The sequence below is a fragment of the Trachinotus anak genome, unplaced genomic scaffold (genome assembly GCF_046630095.1).
Source record: "Trachinotus anak isolate AG129_WGS33_773 ecotype Australia unplaced genomic scaffold, CSIRO_AGI_Tana_v1 ptg000023l, whole genome shotgun sequence".
Lineage (NCBI taxonomy): Eukaryota > Metazoa > Chordata > Actinopteri > Carangiformes > Carangidae > Trachinotus > Trachinotus anak.
Genome location: NW_027273874.1, coordinates 4,900,382 through 4,917,123, shown reverse-complemented (window position 1 = coordinate 4,917,123; position 16,742 = coordinate 4,900,382). Strand labels below are relative to the sequence as shown.

General features: G+C 41.8%; 1 protein-coding gene across 1 annotated transcript in view; it reads right to left on the bottom strand.

The window, feature by feature from the left end:
- The window catches only part of ndrg2 (NDRG family member 2), a 30,843-nt gene extending 17,066 nt beyond the window's left edge, over window positions 1-13,777 (bottom strand). The window contains exon 1 of the mRNA XM_071460011.1: window positions 13,325-13,777. The gene's annotated coding sequence lies outside the window, so the exon portion shown is untranslated. The remainder of the gene's footprint in view (window positions 1-13,324) is intronic.
- Window positions 13,778-16,742: the final 2,965 nt, after the last annotated feature.

Here is a 16,742-nt window from a genome sequence, read left to right as displayed (position 1 = left end):
TGGCAGACTCCTTTCTTTCATTTGCTCTCTCTCTCTCTCTCTTTCTCTCTCTGCTGCCATCAGTATTTGCAGCTCTGAACAAAGAGGCGCGCCCCAGACACTCAGATACACACACGCAGACAAATAAACAGTGCTGAAGTAGGGCACTGAGCATTAAGGTCACCAATATTGAGAATGTAGGCTGAAGGCTGAAAGGTTAAACCTGTGGCATTCGAGGGACAAGTGCGGCTGCTTCAACGTCTAAAGGCGTTGATGTCGAGGTGTTTAAGGCTGCGAAACATGAGAGGGCGGTGAGAAACCAGAGGAGGTGGGGTGTGTCTCTTACAATCACGTCAATCATCAAGACACAGGTCACGTTCTGGGTCACAGTCTGACTCAGGACGCCAATATTATTGTTTGTATCATTACCATCGACTTTCTGTGCTACTGTGTCTTGTTGACATGATCATATTCTGTTGTCATTTTAGAAAACTGCTGTCAAAGCAAACTGTAATGAAACAAGAATGTGTTACTGAAAGTTGTGTTTTAGACATTTGCCCATCCCTATTGTCGCATGCCGTCCCCCCCCCACTCAGACTGGTTAATACCGGTGCCAATGTGACACTTGAGATTTTAAAACCTTCTTTTTTCCATTTAAATCTGCAGAAATTCAGATTTTGGAGACAGGAACAAGCGTTAAACACAACACTGACACATTATCATCTTATAAAGATGATTAGCAAACAACCAGCAGACACATTAGCATTTATTTGGACTTTTTCCTGGACTCTTTAGCGACTAAATGCTCCTCTATTAGCATGTTGCTAACTATGCCTGTCTGTGGCTTTTTTTTGTTGTTGCTAAAAACAGCTGCCTGCTAAAACAGTTAAGTTATGGGCTGTAAAATCAAAACAATGAGCTGAAAGATGCTAAAATGCTATGTCAAGCTAAGGTAAGGTTTGTCACATGAGTGGCACTGTTCATATCGCACAGAGCCATTTGATCTATTGCTAATAGAAAAATATTGATTACTGCAGCTTTTAAGAGCAACTACACCAAGGCTAATCTTGTGCTACCTGTGCCCTCCACTTCCTGTGCACTAGAACTTAACACTGTACTATAAAATAACGCAATACAATCCATGCAAGTTAAGCACAAGTAAAACAGACCACACCCACCTGTGATGCCAACTTCTGATGACATTAAAATCATTTTGTTCAAAAGTGTTGAGGGAATACTAACCCATGCTCCCATGACTCAACAAAAACAGTCTTGCAGGAACGAACACACACACACACACACACACACACACACACACACACACACTAAAGGTCAATGGGGAGAGTCACAGAGTTTCTTCTGCAAATCCAAACTTCACTGGTGATTTACGACAGACACTCCCAGGACCGAGTCTGTTCTCTGTCCTGAAGTGAATAATGTTAGTCTGTAGTCCCTGACTGCTGTCACACCTGGGTACCACTACGTCAGTTTTACATGCACAGCACATTGATGTGCAGCTCTGCCTCAGGTCTGCACACAGACTGCTGAGGCTGAATTTTTTTGGTGCAATTCAGCACTGTGATGGTAAATGCATGGAAAAATACAAATGAAACTGAAACTCCAGTTTTTCACAATATGCTTGTTAAAGCACTTCTGCACCCGCACAGTTACAAGGAATGACTGTGACAAAGTGAGATGTTAAATAAAATTAAATAATATTAAATATGTGATGTATATTTACGTAATTGGGCAGGTTTTGAAGACCCCTACTTTCTACATGAGTCCAGATCCTGGGGCTCTTTCATTGCTGGGACTACTTGGTAATAAGTACCAAAAAGCTTTTAAAAAATGTAGATGATTAAAGGAACTATTTGCAAGTTTTCTCTGGTTTTTTGCAGGGAGCGGATGGTGGTGCCATCGCTTGACAACAGCTTCCGCCATAGTTGCGTTTACAATACAAAAGGTTATAATATGCCCTCTCAGCAGCGCTACTTCTGCAGGCAGATTGGACGCTACAGTGAGTCACTGTCGGAAAGTGATGAGATGGGCCAGGGCTAGCTGGTTAGCATGCTAACTTCAGTGGAAGAGTTAACATTGGCGTTGCTTTCCACCTCTGGGGACAAACCTTGGTGAGTAAATGATGCTGAGCAATAGCAAAAACTCCTCTAAAGCTACTTTACAGGAAGAGTTTGACATTTTACTAAATTTGTTTACTTGCCAAGAGCTTGATATTAACATAAACATCACGTTCATGTGTCCATTAAACTACAACAACTACTGACTCTGGATTTGTGGAGTCTTGTCGACCTTCTGCTAAGTTCAAGTAAACTTGCACATAAAGAAGAGTTGACAATAACAAACCTCCCAAATAGCTCATTTGTCAGATTTGTTATCTGGGACGACCAGTCAGGCAGCAGGCAAACAAAGATTAATCAGTGATTTAAAAAAAAAAAAAAAAAAAAAAAAAAGATGAGCCACACTGCTGCTCTGTCTTTCCCATTTCAGTGAACTGTGTCAGTTTACATGTTTACACCGTCGGCATGCAGCTAAAACAACATTTCAGCGCTTTCTTGTTTGGAAATAGCGTTGAACACCTTTAAAATTTGACGTGAGCAACACTTTTAACCTGCAGATTAATATGTTGACATATATCACATGATTCATTTATATTTTTTCCTGTATATCATTGCTTTTATTGTTGCATATTGATGGTCTTTAATTTAAATTCATGCTTTAGTTTATCATGCTACAACAAGCTCATTTCCACATGGAGATCAATAAGGATTCATCACCATCTTATCTTAGAAGACAGTGGAACTGATCAATACATGATCAAAGTGATGTTGCCAGAGGCTTTAAAGGAAGAAGAGAAAAGTTTTAGCTCATACTGCATCAACAACTCCTACTGTAGAGTTCTGAGCACATCCATTCCTCCTGCCGTCGCTTTGACTGTTTGGGTTGTTTTTGTTCGGGGGGTTGCTGTTGCTAGGTCTGCTGGACAAAACACAGTCCCAGAGCAGAAAATGAGAGAAAAATGAGCATCAATTGTCTGAAGAGAAAGAGAGCAGAACAGCAGCCACCATGGAGACCCAGAGAGGAGCCAAAGCTCCCCTCGTCTCCTCTCCGAGCCAAGCCTGCGCTTACTCTCCTCCACTTCGAATCTCCCGTGCTGCTTCCCACGGTGTTGGATGGGCACACGTTGATCACCTTGGCTCTCCAAATGACACACACACACACACACACACACACACACACACACACGAATAGAAGAGCAGCTTAGAAAAGCCTGCTTTCTCTCCTTGTCTCTCAGCGCATCACTTTGGCCCCTTGTCTCCTCAAATCCCGAGTCGCCCATCCCTCAGCAGCTTAACTCAGTTCTCCTTTTCATTTTCAGGATGCCCATTATTCCCTCCATCATGACCTCACCACCTCTCAGACATCCAGTCTCTCTGTCTGGCTGACTATCTGTGTGGAAAAGTGAGAGTGCTCTTTGTCAAAGGTTATTCACTTGAGGAGCAGATAATCAATGGCATCCTCATGTAAATGTCATTATGAAAGTATATTAGATTGTGGCATTTACTCTTTTTTTGTTATTAAATTATCCATTTAAACTGACCTGTGTGCTTCTTTGGTCAAGATGATCATCTGTGATTTTAGCACTCGTATGAAAAAGGTCCTGTGTGACTCTGTACATTACTCCTGGGTCCTCTACATGTTACATAATTCAAATGTTACCAGTTCATAACAAATGCAATGTGAGTTGTTGAATAAATGGAAAAAAAAACACTTATATCAGCAGTGTGGGCTATACAAGACATGCTCTTACAGGAGTTAACAACAGGTCTCCCAGCAATCCTAACTCTCAAATATAATCATAAAAGACATCAAACCTGTAACATGGAAACACAGTGGACGCAAATATGTCCAAAAAAAGGGTGTATTCTACAACTGAGCAATTAATCCAAATATTATCAGAATCGCAATGCAGCCAAGATAATATCCAAATCACAGGAACTGCAATTCTTTTGACAAAGGTAAAATGTTAAATTAAACGATAAATTAATTATTGTGGTGCTACAGAGATGTCCCAGCCTCATCATCACTTTTACATTTTTTCGCAATCGCAGTATCTGCCAAAGTCATCACAATCTAATTTTTTTTTTTTTTTTTGCATATCTTTCAGCCCTAGTTCATTCTCTTTTAAAATATAGAGAAATGAGCAGAAAAGAAAGTGACTTAAAGCAGAAACACCAACCTTCTGTTTTTTCAGCCTGACTCTCTGTCTGACAGAACAATATGAACACATCACCTTTTTCAGCCTTTTTGTTAGTGAGGTTTGTAATTTTCTCTAATAATACTGATTAATGGCATTTATTTCCAACTCAATCCAGTGGAGACCACAAACCTGAACTTCCAGAGGAGGAAAAACAAACGGTCTGGATGATAATGAACAGCATGTGTTTGTTTTCTGCTCTGGTCTCTCTGTTTTTTCTGTTAACTTTTAATTCTCTCTCCTTCAGTGACATTCACCCATTAACATCTAATGGCAGCCGGCAGATTGGCTTTCAGTTTGTTCGCTCAATAGCTGTGACAATGTATCAAAGAGTGGAGCATGAAGTGAACAGGAAATTACCTTCACTAATTACGTGCATGTACATAAGACAGTGGTTTGTTTTGTTCGGGTCAGCAGGTCAGACCTGTGAGCGCTAATACAGCTCTATTGAAGAGAGAGAGAGAGAGAGAGAGGTGCTCAGACAGCTGAATCAATTGTTTCAATTCAGGTCACAGGCCAACAGACGAGCACATGATCACAGACACACAGAGTCCCATGCTACTGCACACACACATTCACTAATTGACCTTGAAGCCGGGGTAAATTGATATGTTGGAGCCATTGGCTACGAGCTGATAGAGGTAAATGGGCCGATTGCTGCTGCAGCCAAACACAGAACAGCTTTTCTTAAAGGAGCAACGTATAAAACATTACATAACATACATAACATACCAAATGGTGGTTATGTATTAATTCCAATGTATATCTAGAGCAAAAAATTACATGAAGGAAACCTTATCTGTACTTCTATGTAATCTTATTTAGCCAAGGTTTATACTCTTATCAGCAGCTCAGTCCCTTCATCTCCTACTTTTGGCCACAGAGGAGCAGCCGGGGGTTTAGTGGCTTGCTCAAGGATTGATTCAATCATGTTTACTTCACTTATATGCATACATTTTTGCCCAAAACAAACAGAAATGTAATAAATACATGATGTGGCCAAAATGATGTGGACAGCCAAGCATTATACCTGCACGTGGCTGAAGAACATCTCATTTTAAAACCGTGGGTGTTAATCTGCTGCTCTAACGGCCTCCACTCTCCTGGAAATGATCTCCACGTTATTTTGGAACCTGGCTGCAGGGATTTGCTCCCATTCAGCTACGACAGCATTAGTGCACTCAACCCCCTCATGTTCTGTGATACCTCCTGCACACAGTCCATGTTCCAGGTCATCCAAAAAGGTGCTGGATGCTGGACGGGGTGGAGGTCGATCAAGTTCTTTCACACCAAACTGGGAAAACCTTTTCTTTATGCTCCCGGCATATTTATGTTATATGTTGAAAGAGTAAGGAAAAAATGCTTCTCTGCTATCTGTGAGTCACACTGATCCCATGGATGTTGCGCATTAAATGGGTCACATGATCCTTCATTTTCCACTTTCTCCGTGTCTACAACCAAACTGATAACAGCTGATGGTTCTGAGAGGAAAATATTATCCTGCTTCATAAAAACATTATTAGAACAGTTACTTCATTATTGCGGGAGCTGTTGAAGGGACATCACTAACAGCTGCCGTTATGAACTCCAATATGCACATTTAATGAGAGGATTACCATGTTGGTGGTTGATTATGCAGATCAATTAAATATGTATGAATGAAATGTGAATTGGATGTCCAGACTCAAACGCTAAATGGCCACTGAACATCTCCTCCTCGTGGGTTCAGCGTCTGACTGTGTCAGGGCTCAGAGCCGACACAGATGAAGTGATGTGGAGTGAATGATTATGAGCCGTTAACGCGGCTGGCACCAAATTATATTGGTTACTGTATTCTCTAAGCAGTAATCAAACAGAAAAACACACATGTAGAAATGAGTCAATGTCCGGATTAAACATGCAGATTAAGACTCAAATGTTATGTTTTAAAATCAATAAATTTTCTTTTTGAAATTATTTTTTTACTGCATAATAGTGCTCATAATTGTAATTTTAATATATAATAATAATAATAATAATAATAATAATAATAATAATAATCTGTATTATTAATACTTGTGATTATTAGTGAAGACATTTGACTAAATGTTTTTTTTTTTAATTATCACCAAATAAATATTTTCTATACAACTCACTTTTACTAAACAGATCTACACCTGCACTGCAACACTCAGGTAGCTGTTTTTCTATTGTTACAGATTTATCAGATACTGTCCTACAGCCATTTGTTCAGTGGACCTCCATCGTGGCAGCCGGCGCCTGTTGCTAGGAGATCTGTGACACAACTGCAGACAATCTACTCCACATAAACACACTTCACATAGATATTGTGCGTACCAGCAGGAGAGGAACGTTCCCATAGCTAAACGCGTTTTTGCCGTTTATTTTCTGACACGCTCAGCTCTTCCTCTGCCTGTGGATCTATTGACAAACATCCCTGATTATGTAACTGTGCGCTGTGGAATGCTCGGCGCACACACACACACACACACACACAGACATACATTGCGAACCACCGCCTCTGACAGCACCAGTCTGGATGCACGTTTGGACGCATTTAGATCACTTCTATTCAAAATCACAGAGACAGTGTCAATTTTGCACCACGCACGACATGTTTTAGGAAATTAAAAACAAAAAAAAACTGGTACATCTACCCGCTCTACTCCACACATCCAACCTGAGAAATGTGAATGGAGTTTGGGCAGAGCGTTTGTCTATAAATAGGGTGTTGTGAAGGGCTGTTTGGACTCGTGGGAACAGACAGGGCATTGTGCTGCTTGGCCTATCTGTACCTGGCCTCCATCCATGAGGCAAAGGACTGAGCAGTCCCCCCAAAAACACACACACACACACACACACTGGCCTAGATGCCATCATATGAAGACTTTTGTAGTCTCATCCACCTACACAACCTAAAATCCATACACACTGACCCAGATGCTGAGGCTCATCCACCTACACAAGATAAAAAAAAGAAAAGAAAAAAAATCCATATTCTTACACAAACCTAGACTAATATGCACTAGACGCAACCAGTGGACCAGACTCTGCTGATAACAATTCAGATGAGAAACACACAAAAATGTTGCTCACATGGTCAGAATTTGTTCAGACGAGACTGATCTCAAACACCTACGCGGTGAGCGTTGTTCCACAGTCTCAGTCAGCAGCTAATGTGCTCTTCTTCACTGTACAGACAGTAAAAATACATCTGAGCTCATGTAACAAAAACCCATACTAGTGTACTCTACTGCCAAACAGAAATACTGGGAGCCATATCAAAATAACTGACCTATCTTCAGTTACAAAAGTTTGAACACACAAGTAATTTTATATCCCCGTAAGTGGCTAATTTCTAGGGATCGATCTGATCTAGAGAAGTGATTTAAGAGTATTTTCACCAGTTTCTGGGCTGTAACAAAAACAAACACAGCCAAAGATGCACGTCTGAGTGTGTGTGTGTGTGTGTGTGGGGGGGGGGGGGGGGGGGGGGGCATTTCAGCTGCGTTAGCTGGGCTTTGGTTCCCATCCAAAACAATTCATTTTTAGTGGCCTGTGAGCACAAATCCCAGTGTTTGTTTTGCATTTTCAGTGCTCTTCCGTGTCATGTTGGCCACGTTTTAACACACTGAGCTGAATCTACTGTCAACAGAGAGGAATCAATGTGTCTGTTGGTGCTAGCAGGCAGAAGTTAGACATTAGACAACGTTAGTTACAGTAGCTGCACTCAGATGGGCCGTACAGGATACAACTGGAGCAAGGAAATAGAGGACTGGGGGGATTTTTCATCACAGATACAACTCATCAAACCATTTTAATAATAAATCTAGATTGGGCTTTTTATCACAAACTACTATTTGTTATGAAAGTAAGCCTCTAGTCACAATTATTTACTCCAAATGATCTCCTCTAGACATCTTTTTGTCTATAAAATGTCAGAATAAAGTGGAAAATGGCAATCAGAGAGTTTGATGACGTCCCAATCTCAAAGATATTCAGTTTACTATCATATATTACAAAAAGCATCAAATCCAAGGGAATATTTCTTTTCCAAGTGTTGCTGCTGTAGTAGTTAACATTCACAAATTTTTTTGGCAGCAAACAAGCTGTAAACACAACATCTGACACACTGTTAGTGAATGTGTCAGCAAACACTTGACTGTTTACCCATACTGCGAACATTTATCAACATTAGCATTCATATAGAGTGTTTGAGTCCACCTGATAAACCCAAGTCCAACATTCACTCTGCTTTTAGCTCTGTTTTTGGTCTCCACCATCCCCTAAAGAAAATATCTGCCTCTTTAGCAGGTAAATGCTCCAATTTGTTCACAAAATGTGTCTTTTACTGCTACAAATTAGGTTAATGAGAGTGGAGTAGCAGGTCGTAAAACCAAAACAATGAGCTAAGAGACACTAAACCGCGCTGTAGAACTGAAGAGAACTGCAGAGTGGGTTTTTAACTGTGAGCAATACTCTCCCCATTACATGTAGCAATTTAATCATAAAAATAATGGTTAGTGCAGCTTTAATGCTCCTCCCTCTGTCTCATCTGGCCATCAGTCCATCCAACACTTTTGATTGCCTCTGCTATAAATGAACAGTGATTCTCAAACTGAGCAGTAAACAAACTCCAGCTGTAAAGAGGCAATTACAGCCACAGACATGAACATCAGCTCCATAGCGCAATCAGCCCCGAAGCACAATCAAACACGAACACAATCCACTTACTACAACAATACTTCACATTTAATCAGTGGCTTGACATCGCAGCTAGACTATGATGCAGTACTTGTAATGGTACACTGACAGGGCTAGATACACCCAGCAGCTGGCGTGTCATCAACACCTCAGCATAAGGACTAAGACTGTTTCCGAGCAGTGGAGATGACAGCAGCATTTACTTCCCTGATATTCTGGGACCTGGATCCACCTCTGAAGCCAATTATAGCTGTTTACTGGCCTAGTTTGCTGCCTATCCACAAATTCATTTACCTTTCAACATTGTTACCAGTATCTTCTATTTCATAGCAGCTATAAACCCTTTGTGCCACGCAATCTCAGGTGATACAACATGTAGAATATTTGGTCAGTTTATCATTGTGGCTCATTTGAAGTCTGGAAACGAACTCCATCATTTAATATTTTCAAATGATAAACTCTTTTTGTCAAAGTCAGTCACACGCTGTGGTTTTATATCAGGAATCATTTAGGGAAGAGGTGTCAGCTTTGGAATGAAACATCCAGATGTCAGGATTCCAAGGTCAGAAATAAACTATAGTTTGAACGGCAGTGCCTCACCATTGTACAACCATGAGCACTTTAACAGGTCAAGCAAATCGCCTTTCCACTGCAGGCAACACTGATGGATTAGCAAACACCGCGGGAGTAAATGTTAATATTGGTAGAGTCAACAGGCAAGGTGACTGTCTGAATATGCTCAGGGTTTCCCTCTAATACCAACAGCCAAGCTAGTCTATTTGGGCCCGCAGCTGCAATATTTAATATATTACAGCCCTTCTGCTATAACTTCTACTATTTTAAATCACCTACAGTTGTCATTTTTTTTACACTGTGTACTTTCTTGTCACTGTTACACTTTGTATGTTTTGGAGATCTCTTGCCAATGTTCAGTACCTTTTACTCCTGTGATAAAACAACTGAAATAATTGTGATAATAATAAACCTTCATATATGAAATACAAACCAAAGTGTCTCACAAAACCCGACAATAATACTTATCTAAAGTTTGCTAACATTAGCTTGCTTTACCCACTGTAAGCTAATGGTCATACCAGATCATGTAAGGGTGTAGTAGCTTTAAAATTATCTTTTCAGCAGGAGCGTTTATAAATTTTTGTGAACGACATCAAAAAAAAAATGTTGGAAATCGTGTCTTGTGTCGGGAACCCTGTGGACTTTTGAGTTGGCTGGAGTGCAGAAGGTCAAACCGTCACTGACAATCCGAATGAACACTGGACACAGCCAGTGACGGGACGACTAGTCTGTAATGAGGTCAGGTTGGTCAATAGCCACCATAGCAACAAGTTCAGTGGTGCAGAGACAATGAAACATGGCTGCTTGGTTTGACAAACATGCTCACCATTTACTGTTTTTACAGCAAAAGCTTCCATTTGTCAAAGGAACAGGAATGCAGAATATAAATACAATACTTAAGCTTTTAAGTCCTCATTAATGGGAGTTTCCGTTTTGTCAGAGGGTCCAGAGGTATCTGCGAACACCATCAGAGAGGACTGAACCAAAGTGCTCCCATCCGCCATGGTTTAATGATGTCAACAAGTTTGATCTCTCTGCATTATTAGTCTGGCCACGACACAAACAATCGGGGATGCAGCATCAGACCAAAAGGCGACTGTTTCAGTAGATGAGTTTATTTTTGGCCCTGACAGATGCGTATGACACGACTCCAGATAAACTCCACAAATCAACACTGTGACACGTCAACAGCACGGCTCATTCAACATAACCCTGGTTTCACTACAACCTGGGTCAGCTGGGAGGTACGCAGCATTAGCAACCTCGGTTCAGAAATTAACGCCAGTTACTTGTCTTGTGCTGAGCCTTCAAATGTTATTTTCTTGAGTTGATAAAAAGAAATCTGGTGGTGCAGGGAAGTAATTTTGATTTTTCAGTGAAATTTCACATCCAGATGTGAAAAGTACCTCACCCCTATAACATTTTACTGCATTTAAAATGTATTTATTTTGGTTTTATTATTGACTAATCTTGTGAATATTTGTGTTAAGTGTTAATTTCATCAATAAGTCCATCAAATGTCAATGAAATGTCATGAAATTTGATCAGCCTATTAAATTAATTGAATAATGGTTTAATGGTTTAAATGTTTTATGGACTGACTAATTTATTCTTTTACGAGTTTCTGTAGACAGCATCACTAAATCAATATGAAGAATGGGCTTCAGTGGCGAGTCAGTCTTACACAAGATTGGCTCTGCAGCTCAACATCTGTGTAGCCTAATCAAATTGAAAAGCACAGCAGAGCAGTTTGTTCTTGTGACCACTATAAATACCCCATAATTTATCACATCTGATGGCGGAACAGATTAGAGGGACAGAGAGCCTTTCAAGTCCACAAACATATCTCTAATTCACACTATGCTACGCTAGCTACGTTTGGCTAGTTTAAGAGATGTTCCTAAGGCTTAACCAGTTGGGGATGGAACATCTTAAGGAGGCTTGTGCTATGATACCTTATCATCTCAGAGCTGTGTTTCCCAAATCTCTACAACTGAGGCAGCAACTGCACATTCAACATCACTTGTGGGCCGAATGGCGACAATTATGAAAACACCTGAATTTTGGCTTCAGTAGGAGCCTTAAGTTAAGGTTGAAGAGTTCACCCAAATGACTGCAGTCATGCAGATTGTTGGGGCTTTATCTGCTGAGGTTTTGAGATATCAGTCTCTTTCTCCATTCCAGTACAATGGAGGTGACTGAAATTGTGTCTGTGCTGCTCGAAGCACTAAAAAAATGACATTGTGAGACTAGAGAATACTTCTCCCGTGACATAGTCCCACAGGAAACTGTCCACAGTGAGTAAACGTGTCAGTTTCTGGAAAGAAAGTGACACGTTTCAAATATCACTTTTCATTGCTTTGAGCAGCACCTACACTGTACTGGGGTGAAGGCATAAATCTCAGAGGCGGCTATCGCAAAAAAACCTCAGCAGATAAAACCACAACTGTGTGCACAGGAGACATCTGGGGCGAACTGAAACAAATACTTCATATCAGACATTCAAGTTATCCTTTGTGTTCTGGTATAACGCGGAAAAATTCATTTGAAATAAACAGCCACAAAAATAGGGGCACAGGGCCGCTGGTAACACCGCCCCCACCCACGGTTCCAACCAAGAAAGACAAGCAACACACTGTGTGTGTGTGTGTGTGTGTGTGTGTGTGTGTGTGTGTGTGTGTGTGTGTGTGGCAACGTGTCTACATTTCCACACAGTCTATAATTTCTGACATTGTGCCGCAGTGCCGCCGTTTTAACCGAGCCCGCTCAGGGCCAGTGAACGCACACACACAGGGACACACCTCCATTTGACATTGACAGCCAAAATAACCCCCACCCCCCACCCCCCCAACAACAACAACAACAACCCCAATCTAACAAACCTCTTCTTCTCAGAGACAAACACACAAAAAAAAAAAAAAAATAGCTTCCTGTCACGAAAATAACAAAGATTAAACTGTGTAGATGCCGCCGCTGCAGCTGTGTGAGGAGGACAGCTCCGAGCAGCACAAAGGAGGAGCGGAGATGCGCCTCGCGCCGGCGGACAGCGCACGGACGGGGCTCGGGGAGGAGCGGGTCAGGTTCATGCAGCGAGGGGCCGTCGATGCTGGCCTACATTCTGCCGGCGGGGGATCTGAGCTGTGCCATTGAGCTGTCATGCCTGGGTCGCAGGGAGGTGGTGGAGGGGGGGTTGGGAGGGGGGGGGGGGGGGACAAAGACCCGCTGGCGATGCCACATGTGCGCGTCAATAACACGCACTCCCTCAATCACACACCCTCTCTCTGAACAGACTCACCTGCACGCAAGGGAAGAAGAAGTTACAGGAACAGCATGTTTCCCTCCCTCTCTTTGTGCTTCCGTGCAGACATTTAAATATCAATGCAATGAGCTGGATTGTCTGTTTTCGTTTTTTTTTTTTTTTTTTTAAATTTATTTTCGAGACGGGCGAACAGAGCGGCGTGTTTCGGGATTCAATCAAAGGGGGGGGGGGGGGGGGGGGGGGGGGGGGGGGGGGGGGGGTACTGGGGTCACTGATTACTTTGACATGGGTTTGCGTTGTGCATTGTTAAACAGGAGGGTCCACCTTGCATCCCTGCACGTACAGAACTCCATCGAGAAAAACACCCCCCCCCCCCCCCCCCTCACGACTGTTGAATGAACAATGACAAATCTATATAGGCTACTTCCGACTTTTTTTTCCCCAGACATAAAGAGCTAAGGCACTTTAAAATATATATATATATTAAATGACTGATCAGTACTGCATTTATAATAACAACAGGATAAACTCACCTTTAAGTCTGAAGGTTGGAATCAAAAAAAAATCTTCACACAAAAGCAAGAACCTCTGAAAAATATATGGCAAGTCTGGTTCTCCACTTGCGCAGTGTCTCCTCAGCTCTCTTCCCAGCCTGTCCCTCCAGTCTTCCCGCTAATCTCCTGTTATTTCACTTTTTCCTCCACCGCCTTGATTTTCCGCTGTGCCTTCTTCCCTTCTTTTTCCCCCAGTGTTGTTTTTTTTCTCCTTTCTCCAGCAGGAGGAAAATTCAGCACACTGAAAAGAATATGGAGCGGTCAATCAAAAGCCAAGATGGAGCGATGGAGTTTTTAGGGGTAATAAAAAAAAAAGTTATTGGCCAATAAACCATTAGTAAATAGCAAAACTGCTTTATTTTAATCCAAATACGTGACGGGTAGTATTTAACTCACCCTGTCACGGCCCCTGTTTGAACCTGACTAAACGCTGACGCGAAATCTGAAGCAAATACCGTGTTTATCTTTCTCGTCCCCCCCCTGTCTCCCCCCCTCCCAGATTTCTCGTTGGTACAGTCCACCCTTGTTGAGCTTGTGAAGCTGAGCCGAACACGCCAGCTTTCCCGCCTGGGCCGGAGCCGGCAGGTAAATAAACGCACCTGCAGGAAGAGGAAGAGGAAGAGGAAGAGGAAGAGGAAGAGGAAGAGGGAGGTGGGGGTGGGGGGTGGGGGTGGGGCGTTTCGACTTCAAGGAGTTCAACGCCGACACCTCCCTCCTGCAGAGGTCTGGTGGTCCGAAGCCCCCCCTTGTCCCCCTGGAGGAATCCGAGTCTCACCTCACCTCCACAAACTTTACCATCTCAAAATGCCTGTGAAAAGGCTCCTGCTGTCAGGACTGTGTGGGCCCATGTGGGGAATGCAGGTGGAAAACTAAGTAAGACAATAATATGGAATAAAAATCGAGCCTGTATCATTAGAAAAGAAACTATTAATAAAAATAATAAAATTAATAAAAATACAATGTCCATTTTTTTTTAACATAGACCAGATGTTGAGTAGCTGTAGTGTGTAAAAGGATAAATTAGCTAATTCATGCTGTTTGCCTGGGCTGTATTGACCTGTTGGGCAGGTTAATACAGGTTAAAAGCCCCTTAAACTCCCACTGTCACTGTGCAACAGGAACGCACTCTGTGGCCTATAAATTCCCATTAAGTTCAGTGCAAACAGACTGTGCTCACTGCTAATTTGATGAAACAACTTTATTCAGGAATATCAGGCTGAAATACAGATCGACTGAGAATGAAATAGGTTTGAAGTGACAATTTTCCTTGAATATATGGCATGTAACTGTATGGTAAGAAGCAGAGTTGCTGTTCCTGACCTGCATATTGTGATCAGTTTTTAGATGAAACTGAATATTAGCCTATGGTTTAATAAAATTAGGCATCTGTGTAGTTACAAGTTACTGAATGTTTTTTCTTCTATGGGTTCTACTGTGATTTATTGTTAACAGTAAATATGTAATGACATTTTTATATGTTTAATACTCATAAATAACTATTCAGTAAACTCTATTTGAGTTTGTTAATAAGTTTTCCATCCAACTTGCTCCTGCACTTTGGCAAAAGTTGAAAGGAACTTGAGCTTGATTTAGACTTTACTTGGTACTTACAGCCTTAATGCTTACTTAAACGTGGATTAACACGTGGAAGTGGAAGAAGGTTAACAGTAAATTTAAGGTAACTTCTTACTGTATTATGAGACATACATGTAAAAGCTTAAGTATCCATAAACATTTAATTCTCTCCTGTATTTCCAGCCCTCTGAGGCTTTGATGATACCACTTCTTCCAACTTGTATATTTCTGTTTTCTGTGCCAGGATACATAATGAGCTCTTTCATACGGGAGCAGAGGGAAAAATAAACATGACACATGTAATCCCAGCTGAAACTGTACTGTAGTGTCCACCAAACGCACAGCAGAGCTGCTGAGAACCAGAACATCACTCACCAGCTCCGGTTATGTAAGTCAGGTCATAGTTTCCCCAAGTGACACGCATGGACTCACATCTGTATTGCAAATTGGATGACCATGCGGTTTCCTGTGTGTGCTGCATTTAGACAGGGAAAAGAGAACAATATGACTGAAATATTCCTTTAGGGATTTATTACAGTAGCCTTATTTTTAGACTGCAAACGTTTTTTTAAATTAAATTTCTTACAGATTTTGTGGCTGCATTCATTTTTTTTTATCCTACCAGAAAAATATTATGCTGTTACCACATTTGCAGTACGAGGATTTTCTCAACAAGTTGTCCAAATGCTACAAATCATGATGGCTTTCCAAATTTTCTAGCCAGCAAACCATTTCCTCTGGAAAAGGCTCCAATTTTTTTTTTTTTTTTTTTTTTTGCAGTGGCTGGATTTGGAATAAAACGAACTCAATATGTTATCTGCATCATAGCTGGCGGTTTAAAATCTCTCTGCGGCTCTAAATTAACCACCTTACATAATGATCCTCCAGACTGTGCTCCCGTCACGCTGTGGTGAGCCAGATATCTCCTCCACCACTGACGCACATTTAAACAAGTCACTGTGTCACTGTGAATTCAGTCTCAATGAACACAAACACTACGGATGCCGTCGCACTTCACTGGATTAAAAACAGACTCTAACATATGCCGAAACTCCATCTCGGAAAGGTCTGTGGTTGTTTAACTGCCTCCAGTTGAAGGGATTTTTTTATATTATTTGCACCATTAAAAGGAGAAAGGGTATGTGCGGTGCAGAATTGCAGACATGCTCTGTGGCAACTGCTACAGCAGTTACAGTTATATATCAGTGGTCACTGCTTATCTTGGCCCACCAGCTGTGCAGCCTGGCTGGATTAAAGGGCTTTCAGGTGACGTAACACACCCTCCGGCGGCCATGCTGGATCATCAGATTGCTGTTGTGGACAACACGTGATTCAGCAGCCTCAGCTGGCATGGATGATTTTGTTGACAATTTTGACTTGAAACCAATCACTTCCCCACGCCGAGGTATTCAATCACTTTGCATTTCTATCTATGGAAACTGGCTGAGACCGGTGATTTATAATGACTCTGGTTCTAAGCGTTGATGCGTCCTTGCTTAGCCTTGTCTGTTGCATATGTGCATATTCACCTCCATCAACAGTTGGTGTAAGCCACATTTCTCAAAACCACAAAGGGCCCTGCTATCATCACCAGACAGCTGAAATTCATTCGACAGGATACAGTATGGGAGAGTTTACCCCCCCCCCCCCATCCGTCCTGACCTCTGTGTGATCTTTGGCTAAGGACTTTAAATACGTCCTAGGCCAAGGCTACTGTGGGAGCAATCACCCTGACACAGCAGGAGGCAGAGGTGGAGCATTAGTAGTCTACCAAACAATATGTCAGTGAGGTCATGGCAGGTTCAATGCCTGATGAAAACTT